Genomic DNA, 18758 nt, shown 5'->3' with positions numbered 1-18758 from the left:
TTCTTTCTAGTGGGAAGCCAAGAACCCACACTCAGAGGCTGTCCCAGGGATGTGACTTGGGACGTGACCATCCTCTTGTGCCCCACTCTCTTTCCTGCAACAATTCCACTTTTAAATATCTATTCAAAATAATTGAAAGCAGGAACTCAAACTGATATTTATACATCAATGTTCATAGCAGCATTATTCACGATAGGTAAAAGATGGAAACAACCCAAATGACCATCAACAGATGGATAAACAAAATGTTGTATTTTTCAGCCCTAAAAAGGAATGAAATGTTGACATATGCTACAACACGGATGCACCTTGGAAAAAATTAAGCTAAGTGAAATAAGCCAGACACAAAAGGACAAATAATGTATTACTCCATTTACAGGAGCTACCTTGAGCAGTCAGATTCAGAGACAGAAAGTAGAATGTTGGTTATCAGGGGCTGGGAGGAGGGGGGAATGGGATACTATTGATTGATGAGTATAGAATTTCAGTTTGAGAAGATTAAAAATTTCTAGAAATGGATGGTGATGATGGTGGCACATTGTGAATATATTAATGCCCCTAAACAATACATTTAAAAATAGTTAAAGGGTAATTTCCCTGGTGGTCCAGAGGTTAGGACTCTATCCTTTCACTGCTGAGGGTGCTGCACAGCGAGGCCAAAAATATGTATAAATAAAAATAGTTAAAATGGTAAATTTCATCACAATTTTTAAAACAAGAGTGAATAGGGGAAGGGAGGGAGATGCAAGAGGGAAAAGATATATGTATATGTATAACTGATTCACTTTGTTATAAAGCAGAAACTAAAACACCATTGTAGAGCAATTATACTCCAATAAAGGTGTTAAAAAAAAAGAAGAGTGAATGGGGGAGGGGCTAGGATGTGAAGATAGCAACTATAAGCTTCTCTTTGGAAAGGTATGCTAGAAAGACCAGCAGTGACTGGAGGGGGAAATGATTTCAAATTAGATTTTGTTTGTTTGATAGTGAACACTAAAGTTTGTCTATATGTTGATGAAAATGATCCAGGAGAGAAGAGACTGTTGTTGATTCAAGAAAGGGGTAATGAGCAAACCAATTCCTTGAATAAGAAAGAATTTCAGATCATATTGTAAAACCAAAAGTTTCCATAACTGACTGTCTTTAATTTGTCTGATTGATAACTGCATGTTGTTCGAACACTATTAAACAAGAAAACAGGAATATTTTGATTATTTTGTTGTTGAATTATCCATCTTGGAATTATATTTTTAAAATTAGGCATTAAATGTTCTAGGCAGTTTATCTTCTTAAGACATAGATGTCAACATAACACATAGCCTTCTATGAAGTACATATTTTTCCAAGTGTCCAGTTATAGTACAGTAATGTCATATGTTATAGTAAATCCTTATACTGTCACCCAGGTTTTAAAATTAACTTGGACAAAGTTCTCAAATTAACTACATTATCTAATCATATATACTTAAAGAGATACTCTAAAATATAGTGAGTATGATTTCACTTCCTATTTATTTCTCAAAATGACTAAGGACTTTTATCTGATCTTCCCATATTTCTTACTTAGATTTAACTGACAAACGGTTGAAATCTTAAAACTTTATATCTAAATTGTTTGAAACAAAAGGAAATTTTTAAAAATGAGTTTTCACACTATTATTCAACAAAAATAGCTAAGAAAAATTTCCCTCAAGATTTCCTAAGATTTTTGAGAAAAGATTGAACCTGAAAATTTCAAGTGAGGAGGTAGAGATTATATCAGTAAGTAAATAACCAAGAAACAGGAGATAATGGAAAATGTCTAGAGACCTATATATTTACTCCTATGAATATCATTCATTCTCATTAAACTCCAGGTACTACAAGGCAAATAATAGATTGACGTTAATTACATTATAAAAACAATTTTGTAATGGTTTTGTGAGTCACCAAAAGAAGTATTTTTATTTACTATTTTTAAATGAACAAAATTTTTACAATTTTGATTGACTTATGAACAGTACCCATTTGTCAATTTTTTTTTGTTTTTTTTTTAGTAGTTCGTTCCTTTTTATTGCTAAATAGTATTACATTGTACAGATATACCATAGTTTGTTTATCCATTTACCTATTGATGGACATTTGGATTGTTTCCAGTTTTTGACTATTACTAATAAAGCTGTTGTGAACATTTGCATACAAGTCTTTGCATGGACACAAGTTTTCATTTCTTTTGAGTAAACACCTAAGTATAGAATGGCTGGGTCATATGGGAAGTGCTTGTTAAGAAACTGCCAAACTGCTTTCCAAAGAGGCTGCACCATTTTACATTCCCACCATTTGCCCTACATTCTGATGATACTTGGTTTGGTCTGTCTTTTTGATTTTAGCCAATTTAGTGGATGTGGCTTTAAGTTGCATTCCCCTGATGAGTAATGATGTTGAGCGTCTTTTCATGTGCTTATTGATCATTTGCGTACCTTCTTTGGAGAAATAGCTTATCAAATCTTTAGCCCTTTTTTTTTTCACACACACACTGTATTTTATTTTTACAAGAGATAAATACACTGACACCAAGCATTGTAAATGGATGACGTTTGTCAATTTCTAAATGATCCGACTGCTACAGAAGAACCATAGCATGGAGACTTCCCTGGTGGTCCAGTGGGTAAGACTCCACGATCCCAATGCAGGGGGCTCAGGTTCAATCCCTGGTCGGGGAACTAGATCCCACATGCATGCCACAACTAAGAAGTCTGCATGCTGCAATGAAGATACTGAGTGCTGCAACTAAGACCAGGTGCAGCCAAAAAAAAAAAAAAAAGAAAAAAAAGGAACCATAGCGTGATCTACATACTCCCTTGATCACAGATGTTATATTAGGTCAACAATAATAAAGTTGAGCAATGGCACTAATAGAACAAATTATTCTTACTGGGAATGTGTTTTGGTACTTCCATCTGGATACATATGAATTCACCTCACAAAAAATGAGGGAGGAACTCAGATTCAAAACCACTTAGTAGGGTCTAGAAATCTTTAGTTTTTTATTAGTAGTTTTATCTTTACACTGATATGTAAAGATATCCAAGAGTTATTGAAATAATATACAGTATGCAAAGAAAAAGGATATATAAACATGCATAGAAAAAATTGGAAGGATATAATCTACAGGGAACTATGACTATTTCTGAGGAGTGAATAGAAGGGAAAACTTAAACTTTTCAATTAATGACATTGTTGTTTAAAAATTTTACCATTGCATGTATGATTTCAAACATAAACAGACACAGTCATTTTTTTAATTTTCTTTGAGATTAATGGCTTATTATAAATTTCTAGCAGTGGAATAATTAGGCTGAAATACCTAAGAATTTCTATGGTGCAAATCTTGTGCCAAATTGGAAAAAATGCTTCAAATGTTGCAGGTACAGCACATCTTAAAGTGTTTATTATTTCAGCACATAGTCTGGAATTCTGATAAACATTCTTCCTATAAAAAAGTGGCGGAGCCCTTTTTCACAATATAGTTGATCTGCCCTGTTTTCAGTCACCTACCTTCTTATAGCAGGTGAAACTCAGATGTATTAGAAAATGCATTAAATAGAGAAATAAACTGATGTACCCATTTTAAAAAGCTTCCTTAAAGCCATGACAAACCAATCTATAATTTAAGATTAAAAAAATAAGCAAGTTGCAGATATGGTTTTATAGTATTATATAATATTAAGAAAAATCTTAGAAAAGAATATATATTTACAAAGCAAAATGTTATGACGCTGAGAATGTTCTTATACCCTCAAGGAATTGAAAGAATTTTGAGAGTGGTAAAGGAGTTTGATAATAGGACAATCCTGAGCTACATAAAGGGGACAGCTCATTAGTTAAAGAATAAATACTAATCATCTGTAAATAAATTACTTATAGAAATAAACAACAGAAAACAAAACTAAGGATAGGTACAGTCATACAGGTCAAATATAGATGAAGAATCATATTTTCTTGATAATACTTTTAGTGCAAATTAACCAAGGAAATATCAGATTATACAGAAATAACTAATCACTCTAAAGTCAAACACAGCTAAAGTGAAAAAAGTTTATGAATGTATCAAAATTTCTTGACAAAATTTAGAACTGCAAATTTGACCTAGGAAACTCAGTCAAAACAAAGGTCTTCAGAGAGTTCCCTGGCAGCCTAGTGGTTAGGATTTCAGGCTTTCACTGGCATGGCCTGGGTTCAATCCCTGGTTGGGAAACTGAGATCCCGCAAGCACTTGGCACAGCCAGAAAGAAAATGAAAGAGAAAGAAAGGAAAAAAAAAGTCTTCAAAGAACATTCACAATATAAAATTAAGAGGGACAAGAATTGGCCTCACATTATTTTAGTTAAAAATTAGCATAAAAATGAAACTAGCTTAACTGCTCTATAGAAAAATTGATCAAAGAGTCAATTTTGTTTAGTGGAATTTGCTCCTGAAAATATTTTATAAGTGTTATGACTAGGGCATGCATTGTCCTGAAGGTTAGGTTAAGGATTTTGGTGTTTATGCAAAACTACAGGAAGGCATTAAGGGTTTTTTTCAGGTGGCGCAGGTGGGGATGGTGTGGGGAGATGTGGAGTTGTGGGAGATTGAATATGATTTAATGCATTTTAAACAGCTCATTCACTCTGGCTGCAGTGAAAAGAACTAGTTGTAGGGGGCCAGCAGTCTATGCAAAGAGATCAACTGGCAGGCTATCAGAGTGGTCCAGGTGAGGGATGATGATAGCTAAAATTATGATGGCAGTGGATACAGAGAGAGTTGGATGGATTCCAGAGATGGATTTCAGGTGATGGATTGGTGATGAGTTGGAATAGAAGACAAGCGAGTGGTGCCTTTTCAAAGAAATAGACAACCCTGGAAGAAGACCAGTGTGAGGGAATGCATCTAGAGTCTAGTCTGGCATGTACAGATTTTTGATGTCTAAAAAGAGACAGTAGCATATATGAATCTAAGGCTCAGAGAAGACGTTTGGGTAAAAGAAAAAAAACTTGCAATCACTGGTGCTTATAGGGTAACTGATATTATAGGTACAGTGAAGATTTTGAGGAGCCTAGGGAAGAAAGAGAACAACGGTTCTCAAACTTCTTGGCCTCAGGAATCATTTATACTCTTAAAACTTGGAGACCCTAAGGAGCTTTTGTTTATGTAGATTACATTTATCAATATTACTACATTACAAATTAAAACTAAGAAATATACATATATTATAAATTTATTTATTTTATTTATATTATTTATTTTATTTTTGGCTGCATTGGGTCTTCGTTTCTGTGCTCAGGCTTTTCTCTAGTTGCGGCGAGCGGGGGCTACTCTTCATTGTGGCGTGCGGGCTTCTCATTGCAGTGGTTTCTCTTGTTGCAGAGCACGGGCTCTAGGTGCGCGGGCTTCAGTAGTTGTGGCTCGCGGGCTCTAGAGTGCAGGCTCAGTAGTTGTGGCGCACGGGCTTAGTTGCTCCGTGGCATGTGGGATCGTCCTGGATCAGGGCTCGATCTTGTGTCCCCTGCATTGGCAAGCAGATTCCTAACCACGGCACCACCAGGGAAGACCAAGAAATCTTTTAAAATATTGATTAATGTTAAAATAACAATAATAAACTCATTACATGTTGTATTAGATTTCTAAGGTTGCTGTGAAAAAGTAACACAGACTGAGTGGCCTTAAACAACAGAAATTCTCTTGCAGTTCTGGAGGTTAGAAGGCCAAAATCAAGGTGTCCACAGGACCATGCTCCTTCTGAAGGTGTTCCAGTGAAAGATGTGTTCCATGCCCCTCTCCTAGCTCCTGGTGGTTGAAGGCAATCTTTGTCATGCTTTGGCTTATAGATGCATGATTCCAATCTCTGCCTCCTTCCTCACACGGCATTCTCATTCCTGTGATCAAATTACTCTCTTCTTATAAGGACACCAGTCACTGGATTAGGGCCCACTCTAATCCAGTATGGCCTAATTTTAACTTGATTACATCTGCAAAGACCTATTTCCAAAGATCACATTCACTGGTACTGGTGGTTAAGACTTGAGTGTATCTTTTGGCAGACACAATTCAACCCACAAATGCTAACGTTTATTACGTTTTTAATAAAAATAACTTTGTTTTCCAATACACCCCCCCAATTTTTTTAGTGAGTAGTGTAGCATTACTTCAGTTTTGTAAAACTTTTAAATATCTAACTTCATGGAAGACAGCTGGACTGCCATATCTGCTTCCCCGCATTTAATCTGTTCTGAAAGATTAAAGTATACGAAGAAAATCTGGCTGGAAAGAGGAAAAGTGTTTTCCTTTTCAGAAAATTGAGGATATTCTTCCTTGATACAACACCCAAATACTACAAGTGATAGTTTCTTAAACGTTGCAGTGTGGTATCTCAAACCATATTAACTTCTCATTCTTTGATTCATTAAAAACCATTGTTCTGTATCCTGGAACAGAAAGAGGATATTAGTAGAAAAAGTGGTGCAATCTGAACAAAGTCTGTAGTTTAGTTAATAGTGTTGCACCAATGTTAATTTCTTAGTTTTGACAAATTTACCACAGTTATGTAAGATTTTAGGGGTAGCTCAGTGAAGGTCATATGGGAAATCTTGCTACTGTCTTTGCAACTCTTCTATAAATTTCAGATTGTTTTGCATTAAAAAGTTTTTTAATGGATGCTCATATTAACATGTTTATTAATGTTTTGCAATTAAAAAAATATTTTCACCTCTTATCTTGCTTTATCATAACAAACGGGTTGGCAGTAATGGCTGGAATTACTATGGCCCTTTTATAAAAGAAAAAACAGTGAAAGAAGTTCAGATACTTGATAAGATTCTCACTGTTGAATGGTAGAGCCAGAACTCTTCCCCTTCCTCTCCTTCTGTCTCAGTCTTCCAGAGAGAGTCCCCTTAGCCTGGGCTAAGGACTCTAATCTTTTATTTCTGTAACTTTTATCGTAGCCCTCATCTCATTATATTTATTTATTTTTTATGTGGACCATTTTTTTAAGTCTTTATTTAATTTATTACAATATTGCTTCTGTTTTATGTGTTGGTTTCCTGGCCCCAAGGCATGTGGGATCTTAGCTCCCCGACCAGGGATCGAACCCGCACCCCCTGCATTGGAAGGCGAAGTCTTAACCACTGGACCACCAGGGAAGTCCCTCATTATACTTAAATAGTCAACTATCTGTGCCCCACCCTTTCCAAACCCAGTCTGTGAAAGAAGCAGGTCTGATTCATTTTTATGCATGCATAGTTCAAGGACTACCAGATGGTCCATTAAAGTTTGCAGAATGATTCCAAGGGCAGTGCTCTTTCCACTATACCAGGTTATAGTTTTAAACTACAGTTGACCCTTGAAAATCAGGGGTTAGGTTAGGAACGCTGACCCTCTGCGCAGTAGAATTCCTCCTGTAATTTATAGTCAGCCCGGCACTGCGTATACTTGGTTCCTCCATATCGTCTGTTCTGCATCCCCATATTCAACCAACCCTGCTTGATCCTGTACTGCTGTAGTATTTATTATTTTAAAAAATCCGGGTGGGGCTTCCCTGGTGGCGCAGTGGTTGAGAATCTGCCTGCTAATGCAGGGGACACGGGTTCGAGCCCTGGTCTGGGAAGGTCCCACATGCCGTGGAGCAACTAGGCCCGTGAGCCACAACTACTGAGCCAGTGCGTCTGGATCCTGTGCTCCGCAACAAGAGAGGCCGCGATAGTGAGAGGCCCGCGCACAGCGATGAAGAGTGGCCCCCGCTTGCCGCAACTGGAGAAAGCCCTCACACAGAAACGAAGACTCAACACAGCTAAGAATAAATAAATTAATTAATAAACTCCTACCCCCAACATCTTCTTTAAAAAAAAAAAATCCGGGTGTAGTTGGACTCAAGCAGTTCAAACCCCTGTTGTTCAAGGATGACTGTATATTATTTAGATTCAGCAGCTGAGGAAAGCAGGAGGCGGTCGCCTTGGTGGAAGATCCTGTTCTTCGGGGTAAACTGCAATCTGCTAGGGATACTTTTGCAGGTTCCAGTTAGAAGTGAGACGTCCAAGGATCACTCTAAAGATAAAGTAGTCCCCAGGGAGTAAAGTGAGAAGCACCGTGACAGGGGTAAAATTCAGAATAGGCACCGCGCTTCCAAGGATAGCAGCAGCGCTGGTCTTCGTGCAGCTCTACGCTCACCTCGGCAGCAGCCCCGGCTCGGGCGCTCGGTAAGTTCCAGCACGTCAGGCACCTCCGGCTCCAGCAGCTCCTCTGCTGGTCAAGTCCTTCTCCACACAGATATGACAAGAGGCGGTGCTCCTCCTCCCAGTCAAACCACCCAAGAGAGATGGAAGAGGAAAGAAAGGGAGGAGGCGTTCCCCCTGTCCCCACCCCAAAGGGTGCCAAGCATGGGAAAGCTCACCAAAACTGTGACCAAGGATCATGGCATGGAGATACTCTCCACCTGTGGGAAAATTAAGATGATTGACACACCTGTAGAAGGGAAGCACCCTGATCTATTTGAAGGCCAAACATAGTAGAGTTTGAGAATTCATTTCGAGGTGAGAAGGCCCTGAAGCACATGGACAGAGGATACATTGATGACCAGGGGACCAACGCCACCGGTGTGCTGGCCCCCGGCCTAGGCAGCCCCCCAGGTGAACTAGCCCTCCTGGGAGAAAGCTGCTACTGGTTCCCCAGTGGCGCAGGTCATGCCCCCCCCGCCCCGAGGCTCAGGTCTCTGTGTGCCAGTGACGCCCTTCGCCAGCCACGCCACAGTTCCAATTCCTCTGGGTAAGCGGGGCCACTGAAGTTCATGTCCCCTGTAATCTATATCCCACGCAACTCGGTTTTGTCACTGGTCTACAATGGAAGATAGGAAAGAAATCATCTCAGAGGCAGGCTTCTAATGCAGCAACTGAGACTCTTCCTGTGAAGGCTGAGCTCTGGCTGCAGGAGTGCTGTTGGTCTGGGATGGACCTCCAGGCTCCTGGCTAGAAAGCTCACGCATTTCCAGCTCCTGTGACAGAGTCGGTTCAGTGGCAAAGCCAGCAGGGACAAACAAGGCTCCAGGTGGCAGTGTGGCCCCTGCTTGGGTGCACATTTTTCCTTTCCACAGATGACCTGGGGCCACACTGGTGGCCTGGTCATACTCTTGCTTGTTACCCTGAGAGATCCTTCAGGAAAAGGGGGGAAGCTTTGCTGCAGCTGCCTTTTCTGTTAGGCCTGGCCCCTTGCTCCCCGGCTTGAATCCTTTTCTGACCTCTAGGGTCAAAACATCCAAAGAGCCTCTCTCTGTTATCCCATGTTAGTTGACATAAATGGTTGTTTTTACACGTACTCATGCACATATACGTACACCCTACATCTGCCTTTCTCTCTCTGAAATAGGTGAACAGGTCAAGAACAGCTCTGCAGAGTCATCACGGACCCCCCTGTGGCTGGTATACATGGTGGTCCTGCAGGTTACCTTGGCAGCATCTACATTGTTTTGGCTTTTATTGTATAGTCAGTATAATGGGGGAGAGGGGCTGGAGGTTGAATTAATCACCAATGGCCAATGATTTAATCAATCATGCTTAAGTGATGAAACTTCCAGAAAAATCCATAAGCAGTGGGATTCGGAGAGCTTCTGGGTTGGTGAACACATCAAGGTGCTGGGAAGGGGGGGTGACATGCTGGGAGAGAGCCTGGAAGCTCTGAGTTCCTCCTCCCCCTTACCTTGCCCTGTGCATCTTCATCTGGCTGTTCCTGAGTTGTATGCTTTAAAACCAAGTAGTAAATGTTAATAATGTGCTTCCCTGAGTTCTATGAGCCATTCGTTCAAATTATCAAACCTAAAGAGGGGCTTGTGGGAACCTCTGATTTGTAATTGGCTGGGCAAAAGTGTGGGTGGCCTGAGTATCATGTTTGTTGCTGCTGTCTAATGTGAGGGCAGGGACTTCCCTGGTGGTCCAGTGGTTAAGAATCCAACTTCCAATGCAGGGGACATGGGTTTGATCCCTGGTTGGGGAACTAAGATCCCACATGCCACAGGGCAACTAAGTCCGTGCACCACAACTGGAGAAGCCTGCACGCAGCAACGAGGGACCAGCACAGCCATGCCCCCTACCAAAAAAAAAAAAAAAAAATGAGGGCAGACTTGTGGGACTGGGTATTTTAACTTGTGAGGTAGTTAGTGTCAGAATTGAATTGAGGGACTTCCCTGATGGTCCAGTGGTTAAGACTCGGCGCTCCCAATGCAGGGGTCCTGGGTTTGATCCCTGGTCAGGAAACTAGATCCCACATGCCACAACTAAGACCCGGCGCAACCAAATAAGTAAATAAATACATGTTAAAAAAAAGAAAAAGAAGAATTGAATTGAATTGTTGGACACCCAGGTGGTGTAGGAGAATCAGAAAACTGGAGAATTGGTGGCTGGTATCAGAAAACACTCCAGATCTATCATCAAAATCTGTTCCAAATATTCACCTATAAATGCTGATCTGTAATGAAATTTTACATATTTCAACTTCAAAAACGACTTTTCATGTAGATAGGTACTGCCAAATAACTAATATCAATTTAAAGCAAATGCTTTTAATTCAACATATTTACCATCCTTTGCAAGGCAGTTATAGCATTTTATTAGATTCTTCTCTCTTATTATCTATCTGGCTTTTATCTGTACAAAGTGATGACAACACCACATATGGTCTCTGTCACAACTACTCAATTCTGCCATTGTAGTGCGAAAATGGCCACAGAAAATACATAAATGAAAGAGTATGCTGTGTTCCAATAAAATTTATTTATGGAACTGGAATTTAAATTTCATATAGTTTTCATGTATCACAAAATATTCTTGTTCCTTTTCCTTTTAACCATTAAAAGATGTAATAACCAAGTTAAGAGGAAAATTAACTAAGATTCAGGCCTTTGGGCTGGAAGATCTGGTTAGAAAAGATGTATAGGCCAGAGGGAATTGTACTTTTATTCTGAAAAGCTGCTCAATTATACAATTGGCTTTATGGCTTTGGTTTTCTTGGAGGGGAAACCTGAAAAGATGTCTAGGGTCCACCATTTTTAAAGCTTGTATCAAATATATTCTAGACTTCTAAATTTTTGTGCAATATGCTATTATCAAGTTGATGGAGGTCAAATTTTAAGCTAATAGCTATTGACTTCAGCCATTATCATATTCGTGCTGCAACTAAAAAAGATCCTGCATGCCGCAACTAAGACTTGATGCAGCCAAATAAATAAATAAATATTAAAAAAAGAAAAAGTGAATGTTGAAAAGTGTTTTAAAAGTTAGGCTTGGGGCTTCCCTGGTGGCACAGTGGTTGAGAGTCCGCCTGCCGATGCAGGGGACACGGGTTCGTGCCCCGGTCCGGGAAGATCCCACATGCCGCAGAGCGGCTGGGCCCGTGAGCCATGGCCGCTGAGCCTGCGTGTCCGGAGCCTGTGCTCCGCAACGGGAGAGGCCACAACAGTGAGAGGCTTCCGTACCGCAAAAAAAAAAAAAAAAAAAAAAGTTAGGTTTATAAGTCTAGGGATCTAATATACAGCATGATGACAATAGTTAATAACACTGTATCAAATACTGCAAATTCACTAAGAGGGTAGATTTCAAGTGCTGTCATCACAAAAAATATATGGTAACTATGTGAAGAAAAGATATGTTAATTAGCTTGACTACAGTGTCATTTTGCTATGTATAGCAAACCGTCATCTTGTACACCTTAAATATGTGAAATTTTTATGTTTATAAAATACCCAAAAATAAATAAAAAAGCTAAAAAGTGTAAAAACCACTGAATATTCTGTAATAACCTATATGGGAAAAGAATCTGAAAAAGAATGGAGCTATATATATATGTATAAATATAACTGAATAGCTTTGGTGTTCACCTGAAACTAACATCACATTGTTAAACAACTATACTCCAATATAAAATAAAAATTAAATTAAATTTAAAAAATATTCTTAGCTTGCACCTGTATAAAGTAAGTGGTGGACAGGATTTGACTGATGCGCTATAGTTTGCCAAGTCCTGATCCAGAAAATCCATATAACCCTGAATCATTTTCTTTTTTTTAATGGAAGGTGGGGTCTCTTTTTAAAAAATATTTATTTATTTATCTGTTTTTGGTTGCGTCAGGTCTTAGTGGCATGTGGGATCTTTTCTTGCGGCACTGGGCTCCAGAGCGTGCAGGCTCTGTAGTTGCAGTTTGTGGGCTCTCTAGTTGTGCGTGGGCTGCAGAGTGTGTGGGCTCTGTAGTTGCAGCACTGGAGCTTAGCTGCCCCTCGGCATGTGTGATATTAGCTCGCCAACTGGGGAGCGAACCTGCGTCCCCTGCATTGGAGGGCAGATTCTTAACCACTGGACCACCAGGGAAGTCCCAATTTTCTAAGTAATATATTTTCACTAATGCTTATGATTGCCTTGGAAACAAGAAGTTTTGGAGTAATAAATATGTTGTTCTTATTTAAGGAACATGTAATAATAATAACAACATTTTAAGTCAGAAAAAGAAAGCCAATGGTCTTACGTTTTGTCTTACCAATGTATGATTTTGTAACATTTTTAGTCATTTGAAAAATATTGGCTCACTGAGTTATGCAGACCTTCCAAACGTTGACACACTTGATTACACAACATTTAAAAAATTACATTCATTAATGTGAATACGGTCTCTAGATTACACAACAGTATGGCATCAATGTCAATGTTCTGTCTTCTATAATTTTACTGTGGCTATGTGAAATGTTAACATTTGAGAAATCTGGGTGAAGAGGATACGAAAATTCGTTGTACTATTCTTGCAACATTTTGTAAGTCTGAAATTATTTCAAAATTAAGCATTAAAAAATAAAGTGTTTATAATGGCAAAAAAAATTACATTAAAATCACTACTGATCTCATCAGAAATAATCTTTAAGCATTGGGAAGCTATTGAACTCATGGTGGTAGTTACAAGTTTTTCAAACTTCTAATTTTCTCCTGATAGCCTGAATTTTATCACTGGCAACAAATATCGTCAGTTGTTTCCATTGACATGAAAGGCTCACTTGATTTTTGAGAAAATGTCTGCCAAATTACCTAAATATGAACAAACCTAGTTTGTTGTCAGGTGTTCTTTCCAGTAGAAATGAATTCCATGAGAAACATAGCTAGTCCACTTAAAACTCAACCAATCTCAGCACTTATCCTCAAGACAATCACCATACTTTGATATACAGCAGAAATGATTTTTATATACTTCGTATTTCATCACATGGAATATTAAAAACACATGCACAGTTAAGTTTTAATCAAATTAATAATTTTTACTGCTCCATCAAGGACATTCTAAGGGGAAGCTTACAATTAAAAAAACAAACAAACTGTGAATGTGTGACAGTGAAGAACACAATGACGGCTAGTACAGTTTGGTGCCACTGCCTCGATTCATATGCTAAGTAGGCATAGATTTACCTACCATTGCTTTTGTGCCATCAGTGCAAGTGTCAACACAGGGAAAAAGGCAAATAATGTCTTAATATTGTTATGAAAATAGTTTTGACCTCATAGACTCCCTGAAAGTGTGCCCAAGGCCTAGGGTTTTGGGGAGCACATTTTGAAGATCTGCTATCCTAGGACATAGCCTTGGACACCTATACCAACAATTAACGTTTAGGCAAAGAAAGATTAAAACAGTAGACTGAGAGGAAGCTAGAAAGACAGAAGGAAAACAGTGAGAAAGTGGTATCGTGGAAGTAGGGAAAAGAGGAACAATCAGGAACTCATGGAAAAACAAAAACTGTACCAGAAAAATCAATAACCATATATATATGACTTTAACTAAGATGTAGTAAAGGGCTTCCCTGGTGGTGCAGTGGTTAAGAATCCGCCTGCCATTGCAGGGGAAATGGTTTTGAGCCCTGGTCTGGGAAGATTCCACATGCCGTGGAGCAACTAAGCCTGTGCTCCACAACTACAGAGCCTGCATGCCTAGAGCCCGTGCTCCGCTACAAGAGAAGCCACTGCAATGAGAAGCCCACGCACCGCAAGGAAGAGTAGCCCTTGCTCGCCGCAACTAGAGGAAGCCCACACATAGCAACGAAGACCCAGCGCAGCCAAATAAATAAATTAAATAAATAAATAAATTTATTTTAAAAAAATGAAATGTAGTAAAAATTTGTTGATTATCTTATACTGATGGAATATAAGATATGAATCCATTTGATCTTGTTTCTAGGGGATCCTGACATTGACAACACAGAGAAGGAAATGCAATCTTGGCACACTACATTGTTCTGCAGTGAGGAATCTCTACATACTCATAAGAAAATATAAATCTGTTTATGGATTCTTAAATTTTAGAACCAATCTATGAATAAAGCATAAAGAAGTGCATTATGGCTACACAATAGAATATAAACAATTAAGCTTGACAATGTAAATGAAAGGAAGAAATGTTGTACAGGATGTGGCAAATTCTCAAACAGTGACAGTGGGAGTATAAATTGATACCAGAGTATGGAAAATGGTTTGGCAATATCCACAACAGATGAGATATGCATACCCTATGACTCAGAAATTCTATTCTTAAAATTATACCCTAGAGAAATTGGCACATGCACACCAGAAAAGAAAAATTTTACCATAGCAATATTTATAATAATAGCCCCAAACTGAAAACAATCCAAATGTCCATGAACAATAGAATAAATAAAAAACTGTGGTAGAGTCATACAATGGAATATACAAACTATAACAAAATGAATGACTTACAGCTGCTTTAAACAACTTGTATGAATCTTAAAAACAATATTGAATGAAAGATGACACAGGGACTTCCCTGGTGGCACAGTGGTTAAGAATCCGCCTGCCAATGCAGGGGACACAGGTTCGATCCCTAGTCCAGGAAGATCCCACATGCTGCGGAGCAACTAAGCCCGGGCGCTACAACTACTGAGCTTGCGCTGTAGAGCCCACAAGCCACAACTATTGGGACCGCATGCCGCAAATACTGAAGCCCGTGAGCCACAACTACTGAGCTTGCGCTCTAGAGCCCACAAGCCACAACTATTGGGACCGCATGCCGCAAATACTGAAGCCCGTGCGCCTAGAGCCCGTGCTCTGAAACAAAGAGAAGCCACCACAATGAGAAGCCCACGCACCGCAACAAAGAGTAGCCCCTGCTCGCCGCAACGAGAGAAAGCCCCGCTCAGCAACGAAGACCCAACGCAGCCAAAAATAAATAAATAAATTAATTAATTAAAAAAAATAGGCAAACCTATGGGATACATACTTCAGTGATAGGCCACAAAGAAAAACAAGGAAATGATTACCTCTTAAGGGGGAGAAAGTGCTGTGAATGGGAAAGGATACACGCAGGTTCTAATTCTTGACCTGGTTAGCTGTTCACTTTATCCATTCATTTGTATATTTGTTGGTTTTGATTTTGGGGAGGCACTTTTCTGTGTATGCTATATTTCACAATAAAGAAGGTTAAAATGTTAAAAATAAAAACAAACAAAAATTGAAAGAACATGGGGTAGGGTGATATATTCTCATTTTACAGAGTGAGGATCTAAGAGATTCTGTCTAAAATTGATGGAGGGAATTTCCTGGCAGCCCAGTGGTTAAGACTCCGTATTTTCACTGAGGAAGTCCCAGGTTCAATCCCTGGTCGGGGATCAAAGATCCCATAAGCCGTGAGGCATGGCCAAGTAAATAAATATAATGAAAAGTGTTTTTTTTGGTTTTTTTTTTTTTTGCGGTACGTGGGCCTCTCACCGCTGTGGCCTCTCCCGCTGCGGAGCCCAGGCTCCGGACGCGCAGGCCCAGTGGCCACGGCCCACGGGCGCAGCCACTCCGCGGCACGTGGGATCTTCCCGGACCAGGGCTCGAACTTGTGTCCCCAGCATCGGCAGGCGGACTCTCAACCACTAATGAAAAGTTTTTTTTAAACTTTTTGAAAGGGCTTCCCTGGTGGCGCAGTGGTTAAGAATCCACCTGCCAATGCAGGGGACACAAGTTCGAGCCCTGGTCCGGGAAAATCCCACATGCCGTGGAGCAACTAAGCCCGTGCGCCACAACTACTGAGCCTGCGCTCTAGAGCCCGCGAGCCACAACTACTGAAGGCCGCACGTCTACAGCCTGTGCTCTGCAACAAGAGAAGCCACTGGAATGAGAAGCCCGCACACTGCAACGAAGAGTAGCCCCTGCTTGCCGCAACTAGAGGGAAGCCGGCCTGCAGCAACGAAGACCCAACACAGCCAAAAATAAAATAAATTTAAAAAAATAATAAATTTATTTAAAAAATTAAAAAAATAAAATTGATGGAGTAGTAAGTAAACATTCAAATATGTTCCTTAAAGTAAACAGATAAACGATAAATATCAAAAATAGGGAGGAAAGGGAGGATGGGCTAATGTAAGTGTGCTCAATCCTCATGTTTTACAGCGGCAAGTCAAAATTTGAGAGATGGTGACTTTGGGGACTAGGACTCAGTGAGGTAGAATATTTTTTCCCATTATAAACACTATAAACAATATTGTACCATTTGGTTTTACCACATGATAGAGTAATTGGATTTAAGAAACAAAATAAATCACCGCAAGATATTTTTTTTAATATTTCTGAACAAGCTTAAGGAAAAAGAAAGGCAATATAGTGTAGTATATTGTTAAGCGTATGAATTATGGAGAAAATTGGGGCCAGATGGCTTGGGCTCAAATCTTTGCCTTGGCACTTTCTTAACTGTATGATCCTGGGCAAGCCATTTATCCACTTGGTTTCCTTGTCTGAAAATGGAGGCAATAATCATTTCTATTTTATATGGTTGTTTTGAGGATTAACACATGCAAAGCACTTAGAATAGTGTTAAGTATATGTGTGTTAATTATTAGCTATCATTGAGTATTTAATTCTAATAAATGAAAGATGAAGGCTGAAAATTAGTCAGTGGACTTATTAACATGTAGGTCATTGGTGATTTTAATGATATGATTGAGTGTGGAGTCAGAAACTGGACTGAAGATGAAGCAGAAAAGACATAGAGATACATACTGAAGTGTCTATAGGCAAAATTGTCTCAGATTTATTTTAAAATACTGCAGGAGAAAACGACTGTGTGTGTGTGTGTGTGTGTGTGTGTGTGTGTGTAAGTTGTAGCAGGCAGAATAATGATCCTGTACAGATGTTCTAATCCTTGGAACCTGTGAACAGGTTACCTTATCTGGCAAAAGGGCTTTTGCAGATGTGATTACATTAAGGATCTTGAGATGGGGAGATTATCCTGGATTATACAGATGGGCCCAATGTAATCTTTTTTTTTTTTAATAAATTTAATTAATTAATTAATTTATTTTTGGCTGCATTGGGTCTTTGTTTGAGCGGGGGCTACTCTTCATTGTGGTGCGTGGGCTTCTCATTGCGGTGGCTTCTCTTGTTGAGGAGCACGGGCTCTAGGCATGCGGGCTCAGCAGTTGTGGCTCGTGGGCGCTAGAGTGCAGGTTCAGTAGTTGTGGTGCACGGGCTTAGTTGCTCCGCGGCATGTGGATCCTCCTGGACCAGGGCTCGAACCCGTGTCCCCTGCATTGGTAGGTGGATTCTGAACTACTGCGCCACTAGGGAAGCCCCAATCTAATCTTATGAATCCTTAAAAGTAGAAGAGGGAGGCAGAACAGAGGCGCAAAGGGAGATTTGACTACATTACAGAGGAGGTTGGAGAGATGTGATGTGAGAAGGACTCAACCAATAACTGCTGGTTTTGAAGATGGAGAAAGGGACCCCTGAGCCAAGGAATGTGTAGGCAGCCTCTAGAAGCTAGAAAAAACTAGCACCTACATAAAGGAACGAAGCTCTGACAACACCTTGATTTTATCCTGGTGAGTCCCCAGTTGGACTTCTAACCTACGAACCACAAGATAATAAATTTTTGTTGTTTAAAGCCACTAAATTTTTGGTAATTTGTTATGACTGCAATAGAAAACTAATACAGGGGTATACATAAATGAAACAAAAGTGGCAAAATGTGGTTAATTGTTAAAGTTGGATGATGGGTAAATGAGAGTTCCCTATATCATTCTTTCTATTTCTGTTTATATTTCAAAATGAAAAGAAATAATAAAAGAGATCTGCTTTGATGCACTTGGAGAAGTTGATGTATTAAATACCAAATATAGGGACTTCCCTGGCGGTCCAGTGGCTAAGACACCATGCTTCCACTGCAGGGGGCATGGGTTCCATCCTTGGTGGGGAACTAAGATCCCGCATGCTGCGCCTCAGGCTAAAAAATAGAAAAAACAAAAAACAAATATAAGTTATTATTTTTCAATGAATAATGTTACTATTAAATTAATTAGACTCTGATCTTCACTGATCTACATATCCCTTCTCTAATAGGCAAATATTGGTGGGAAGCCAGGTTTGGCTATCACAGAATCAAGAGCAATGGGGAGCAAGTACAGTTAGTAGCTATCTTCATGCCTGTGTACTTTATGATGGACAGATATGTCCATCACTACTTTGAGATGTTCAAATTCAGAAGACAGGACACTCTAATTTCAAGAAAATACTAGCGGGAATTACCTGGCGGTCCAGAGGTCATGACTCCTGCTTCCACTGCAGGGGACACAGGTTAGATCCCTAGTGGGGGAAGTAAGATCCTGCATGCCACACAGTGTGGCCAAAAGAAAAAATACTAGCAACACATTAATATATATCATATCCAATTATTTAGTAAATTTCTTAAAACACTCTCTTTTTAAATTAATTAATTAATTAATTTTTGGCTGTGT

At 39.5% G+C, this 18758-nt stretch overlaps 1 long non-coding RNA gene across 1 annotated transcript; it reads right to left on the bottom strand.

Moving 5' to 3' along the window:
- Positions 1-2938: 2938 nt before the first annotated feature.
- On the bottom strand, positions 2939-18537 carry LOC141278744 (uncharacterized). The gene is made up of 3 exons (XR_012331869.1): positions 15303-18537; positions 8182-9744; positions 2939-8058 (listed from the first exon to the last, which is right to left on the bottom strand). It is a non-coding gene; the product is annotated as an uncharacterized lncRNA (long non-coding RNA).
- Between the last annotated feature and the right edge of the window lie 221 nt (positions 18538-18758).

This window comes from Tursiops truncatus, chromosome 5 (genome assembly GCF_011762595.2).
Source record: "Tursiops truncatus isolate mTurTru1 chromosome 5, mTurTru1.mat.Y, whole genome shotgun sequence".
Lineage (NCBI taxonomy): Eukaryota > Metazoa > Chordata > Mammalia > Artiodactyla > Delphinidae > Tursiops > Tursiops truncatus.
This window is presented reverse-complemented; position numbering and strand designations above follow the sequence as displayed.